The sequence below is a fragment of the Lacerta agilis genome, chromosome 4 (genome assembly GCF_009819535.1).
Source record: "Lacerta agilis isolate rLacAgi1 chromosome 4, rLacAgi1.pri, whole genome shotgun sequence".
NCBI lineage: Eukaryota > Metazoa > Chordata > Lepidosauria > Squamata > Lacertidae > Lacerta > Lacerta agilis.
Window position 1 is genome coordinate 64,887,310 of NC_046315.1, and position 6,414 is coordinate 64,893,723.

A 6,414-nucleotide genomic window follows, 5' to 3' on the forward strand; every position below is an offset into this window, starting at 1 on the left:
AGCTTCCAAATGATGCTTTAGGATAGCTATGGATGATTGATTTCTCTTGTCTAACCCACAACTTTAGCCTCCTTCAGAACACCTTGCTTGTGGACATAGAAGGCACCTTAAAAATGGAATAGAATCATAAGTGTGGTCTATATGTAACTTATTTCAGCTGAAGTAAACTTTGTCGGTGGGAAGAGGAGAAGAAAGGGGAAGCAAATTAAAACGGGATCCTGGGGGAGGGAGGATTGAATGTCATCCTTCCAGAGAAGAATGTTTATTGCAAGTAACAGTAGTCATTCTCATCTTGCAATTTAAATGAAACCCAGTTCTCACACTCCATCCATCAACATACCAGGGATATCCTGAAAGTTAGCAGAGAGTTGTTCCAAAGAGCCATATTTAAGTGTTTCCTTGGCAATCAGCAAGAAGATCATTGTGCATCTCAACGCCATGAAGAATTCCCAGGGTAATTTAGCTAGGCAAAAGCTTCCTTCGCTTTATAGCAGGCTTAATAACAGGACCGCAATTTTTACTGGGGCTGCTTCCACACCGGGAGTGCTTCCACATGTGAGCTTATCATGGGTTTGTTGCTACTCATGAATGGAAGATTTTCACAGCATCCACCCAATGGCATCTCCATCAAAATGCCACTCACACCCTGTTCCCCATTTCATCCAAGTGGGACATGCAGAGAGTAAGGGTCCTTCCAGAGAGTTGCTAGTTTGGGGCAGCATTCCATCCAAATTCAGGATGCACAATTAAACTTGACTTGGCAACAAATTCCCCCCCCCCCCAAAAAAAACCCCCACAGATCAAGAGCATACTTTTTGTGATAAAGAAAGTTATAGGGAAATGCACTGGAAAGTGTGTTGTAATGCTTGCTTGAAGGAACATTGTATGAATGCTTTGCAAATAGCTGGTGTCATCTAATCTCCCCACAAACTTTGTACAAATAGACCAGGATAGGTATGCAGCCATTGAGTTAATGATAACTTATCCCCGCCACTCCAAACTGAAATGCAGAACTAGAAACAAAGTACAGACGTACCTTGGAAGTCAAACGGAATCTGTTCCGGAAGTCTGTTCCACTTCCAAAATGTTCGACCACAGAAGCCGTGCCAGATGTTTGGCTTCCGAAAATCATTCGAAAACTGGATCAATCACTTCCTGGTTTTGATCATTCGGGAGCCAAAATGTCTGAGTTTACAGGCATTCGGTTTCCGAGGTTCCACTGTACAAAGAATAGTAATTGTCACAGGTCACACATCTGCCAGTTCTAAGCTTTCATGCTCAACTTAGACCACCCTTAACCCAACCTGGTGCCTTCCAGACACTTTGGACTACAACTCCTATCTAGAGTTATGAGAACAACAACATAGCCCAGCAATTTCAGTGTGATTGCAGCTAGAAAATGCTTTGAAGATGATCGCCGGAAGGGTGTGTGCATTAAGTGTAATAATTTCCCATCAGGTGGTATGTTTCCTCTGTCAGCCCCTTTTGCTTTGGGGAAATAGGAATGCGTCCCAATAATCCCCACTCAGAACATATTTTCTTACAGTTTTCCTAAATACTTTACATTGTAATTAAATATGCTTGAAATACGAGGAACTTTTCAAGACTTTGAACATTTAAAAACTTCATTTCATATACTTAATCCTCTGCTCTTATTCACAGTTAAAAGGCAAATCTGCATACTTACGGTATGTGGTTTTTTAAAAACTCATTCTCCAAAGGCTATACAGTTGCAACTGACAATGTGATTAGCTTGGGAGGCAGCTGCCTTTGTGGATTTGGCTTCCCCCCCCCCCCTTGTAGATCCCTCTAAAAAAATAAAAATAAATAGTAGTCCTAAATATTACAGCAGTCTTGTTCTTGCAAAAGTTAACCCACCCAGCCTGATCAGTTGCTTCTTTCTAGATCAACCACTTCAAAGATGAAGGCAAGGCTGAATCTAGCACACAAGGTGGAAATTGTGGGATATTTTCACGCTCAAATCATGCTCATAGATGCTAGCTGTGTCAAATGTCCTTATATGCAGTTTCATGTCATGTAAAGTTCCATCTACCTTGATTGTGCTAAATGAATAATAAACATATGAATTTTGTCTTGAAGGTCAACACATTTCTTTTAGTATAATATATAATGGGTTGGTATGTTTTCATTACAATCTGCTTTAAACCATTCCACATGGCAGTGGTCACCACGTGGAAAGCTGATTAGAAGATTTTTTTAGTTATGGTGTCTAATGGTCATGAGACACCCCCCCCATCTTATGATTAGCCCCTCAGCATCATGTCTCTTGCACCAAATTCCCCAAACAGCTTAAAAAACAAACAAACAAACTTGGGTGAGCATTAAGCAGTTTTGATAGTTCATTGGAGGGTGCTAGCAATTGTTAAAAGGGAAATTTGCAAAACTATGCTTGAACATGTTCTTCAGAATCAATTGCTAGGTTCTCATAAAACTGATGTATTTTGCAGAATAAAGGATAAATCACTTTGTATTCAGGGACATCTCGATGAATTTCTTGCAACAGTGGTGACAGTAGTTTATGGTTTTGCACTGTAACTATCACCATGAAAATCCATTTCTGCTCTTGTTTCCAGTATAATTGTGAAAGTCTGATTTAGTACGGTACACATGAGTAAATGGCAACAATCAGTTCATTTCCACTCTGTCTACCCGTTGTAAAGTTTGTCTATCTGGCTTTTCTCCAACATCTTAAGGTTTACCATGTGTATCTTGCTAGGAAGAGATGATCCGGTCACTGAATTATTACACTGAAATTATTCACCATTCTATTTAAATGATTTATTAGAGACATCTTTCATAAATCTTAAGATTGACAGGAAAATATCTAATCCAGGCTGTAATAATATATTTTAGTGGGAGGATGTTGGCTCTTTAAAAACAGGCAAAGTTAGCTTAGCCATTCCCCACATTTTAGCAAAAAAACATTTATAAGACCTATCAGTTCAATAGGACTCAATTTCATGTAAATGTGATTAGGACAGCAGCCTTCAAGTTCTAGACTAGAGCAATATACTGGGGAGATGTAATGACTAAGAAGCCAGTCATCAACATACATTGGGCAGTGTTTGTACATCCTAATAAGCAGATGGCTCCTGTTTCACTCCTCTCTTCTGGCCAATGGGAAGAAGAAAACACGATCCCTGCCTTCGTGTGAACTAGGGTCTGTTTGAAGTGAAACAAACCATGATGTTCAGCTGAGATTTGTTCTTGAGTTCCCAATCATGATTTGATTAAGCAAGCTAAAGAACAATCCCTGGTTCAGATGTAACACTTAAGCCAGATGCTTAGCGCTGGGTGGCGCTGTGGTCTAAACCACTGAACCTCTTGGGCTTGCCAATCAGAAGGCTTGTGGTTGGAATCCCCGTGACAGGGTGAGCTCCTGTTGCTCTGTCCCAGCTCCTGCCACCCTAGCAGTTCAAAAGCATACCAACACAAGTAGATAAATAGGTAGCGCCGCGGCGGGAAGGTAAAGCATATTTCCGTGCACTCTGGCTTACATCACAGTGTTCCATTGTGCCAGTAGTCGTTTAGTCATGCTGGCCACATGACCCGGAAAGCTGTCTGTGGACATACGGCAGCTCCCTTGGCTTAAAAGTGAGATGAGCGCCACAACCCCATAGTCACCTTTGACTGGACTTAACTGTCCAGGGGTCAGTTTTTACCTTTTAAGTCAGATGTTGTGGTTTGTTTCTCTTAGAGGCCAGAGTTGAGAAGTACAGTGGGAGCAATCACCACCTTTCATAGTAAAACATTACTGTGATGTGTGAACTGGGCCAATACCTGCAAATTATACTTGGGGTTATTTGGGATTTTATCATTAAACAGTACTGGCTTTAGCTCGAAGCATAACAAAGTCCCTGGATAAAATGGCATTAGAAACCAAGGGATGTCTTTGAGCCTGACCTATTGGCAGTCTGATATGTAACTGGACCTTCTGTACTTAGCCTGTAAAATTAAATTATTATCAAATAATAATTTAATTCAGCAATCTATTTGACCATGGATACCGGTTGTAGCAGAATGTTGAATTTCCTCGCTTGTGATTAAATGTGAAAACAAGCCTAAACCCTTTCTGGGAGTGAGGAAACAAATGATGATTCAGCTCATAAAAGCCCTCTCTTTCCTTAAAACACTTTGTGCCTGTCTGCTTCGGGATTCCATTTCTTACCCTATTGGCAAACCACAGAATGCTTCTAAAGAGCTTCTTAAGAATGTGTAGTAAAATAATTCAGACACAACATGTAGAGCAAACATTTCATCTTTCAAAAATAGCTTGCACATGCACATTTAATAGCTGTCAATTAGGTCTGAGGGCATTTTCATAACTTTAATCATTATCCAAAGTTATTTTTAATTTAAGGCCTGAGGAAAATGTCATCGTCAGTCACAAACATCACTCCAAGCTCCAGGTGTTCTAGACATTCTGCCTGTAAATTCTTAAGCCTTGGTGCTCTCTGTGCTATTGCATTATCCATTAGACTCCAGACAAACTGATTTATCATAGAATGAGTTCATCCTTTTGCTTCTCAATGGGTGTGTAGGGTGGCTATGTGTCACACGTTACAGAGGATCATAGCGTTGGAAGAGACAATGAGGATCTCGTCCAACTCCCTGTGCTGCAGGAATCTTTCACCCAGTGTGGGGCTCAAACCCATGACCCTGACATTAAGATTCTACCAACTGAGCTATCCCTCAGGTCTAAAGAAATGGCTTTAACCATGGTTTCAAGTTAGACAAAAGAAAGAACTTCTTTACACAATGCATAGTTACAGAATTTGCTGCAACAAGATGTGGTGATGGCCACTTCCTTAGATGACCCAAGCACCAATGGCTGCTAGTTGTGCAACTTCTGGGTTCGGAGACAGTAGATCTCTGGATACCATTCCTGGGGTGCAACAATGGGAGGAAAGGGTTCTTGCTTTCATGTCCAGCTTGTGGGCCTTCTGAAGATGTCTGGTTGACCACTGGTTAAAAGAAGCAGGAAGTTGGACTACTTGCAAGAATGGTCAAGGGCTCTTATTGTGTTCTTGTGTACAGCTGCAGTCACAAAGCTGCTTATCCTTCATCTCTAGAAGCCTTTGTGTATGGCCTCTGCTGTAATAATAATAGCAGACCCTCTAAGTGTCCCTATTTTCCAGGGATGTCCCTGATTTGGAGAAGCCATCCCAGTTTCTGATTTGATCCTGGGATGTCCTGCTTTTCCTTAGGACATCCCAATTTTCACTGGAGAAATGTTGGAGGCTATGGAGTTATCCAACCCCGAAGCCACCTGAAAGCAATCTTGTATAGGATAGTTTTTTAATGTTTTATTGTGTTTTTATATATATGGAAGCTGCCCAGAGTAGCTGGGGCAACCCAGTAAGATGTGTGGGGTATAAATAGTAAAGTTGTCATTATGGAGTGGGACGTCCCTATTTCCATAGGAGAAATGTTGGAGGCGATGTAATAGCCATAGCTCTCATGGCTAGTGTAGTCTGTCTGGAGCTCATTCCCAGGTTGAGTGAACTATATGGTAGGGTTCTTTTCTCCCTAGTGCAATTGTGGTTTTTAGCATCTTCTATTTGATTACAAAGATATCACCTTAAACAGCAGGATGGGTGTAAAGTAAGAAGCTCGTAATGGACAAACTGTAGTATGGACTCACTGAAGTCGACACTGGAACGATGGAAGTAGCTTAATTGCAGTTAGAAACGAGTCTATCTCTGCATCACCGATGTAAGAAGGTGTAACCTCAACCAATCAATTTTCTGGTCATTATTGCTCATTAGTTTGGCTTCAAGTAGTACTTATCACATGAAGAGGAAATCTGCTGCAATAGAGTTTGAGTAATTACAGGCTGCAGCGGGCGATTTATGACTATGCTCTTTGTGTTCTTTTGTAAACACTATCCTAGGGTTCATCACTGGTCCACTCTCAATATGCACTCAAGCATTCCAGAACCAAAGGCCCTACAGCTCTTAGGCCAGCCAGTTTGCTTTATCGTCAGACATTATAGCTTTCCCTCCCCATTAATTTCTTTCAAAGCAATTTGACTTCTTGCCAAGTATCTGACAGAGGATTCAGTGTGAGGCACTGCTGCCGTTTCTCTAGAAAGTGGTTAATTAGATTCCCTCAGGGCCCCCAAATGAAAAGCCTCTTATCTTTTCTCTTTTTTTGTCAGTTTAATTTCTGCTGTATCCATTTGTGCTAGTTCCCTGTGAAAGGGTATTCCTCATTTTTAAAACAAAATTGTTGGGGTTTTGCTCTCCCGCTACCCTTGTCCGTAACATACTTTCGCATCACTGTTTTCATTCTCACAGACAGATTGCCCTCAGCAGTCGAGTGCTGTTTGGAATTCTTTCTGTCTTTGGGCCTCTGTTAGGGTTGCCATATTTCAAACAGTGGAAATCCAGA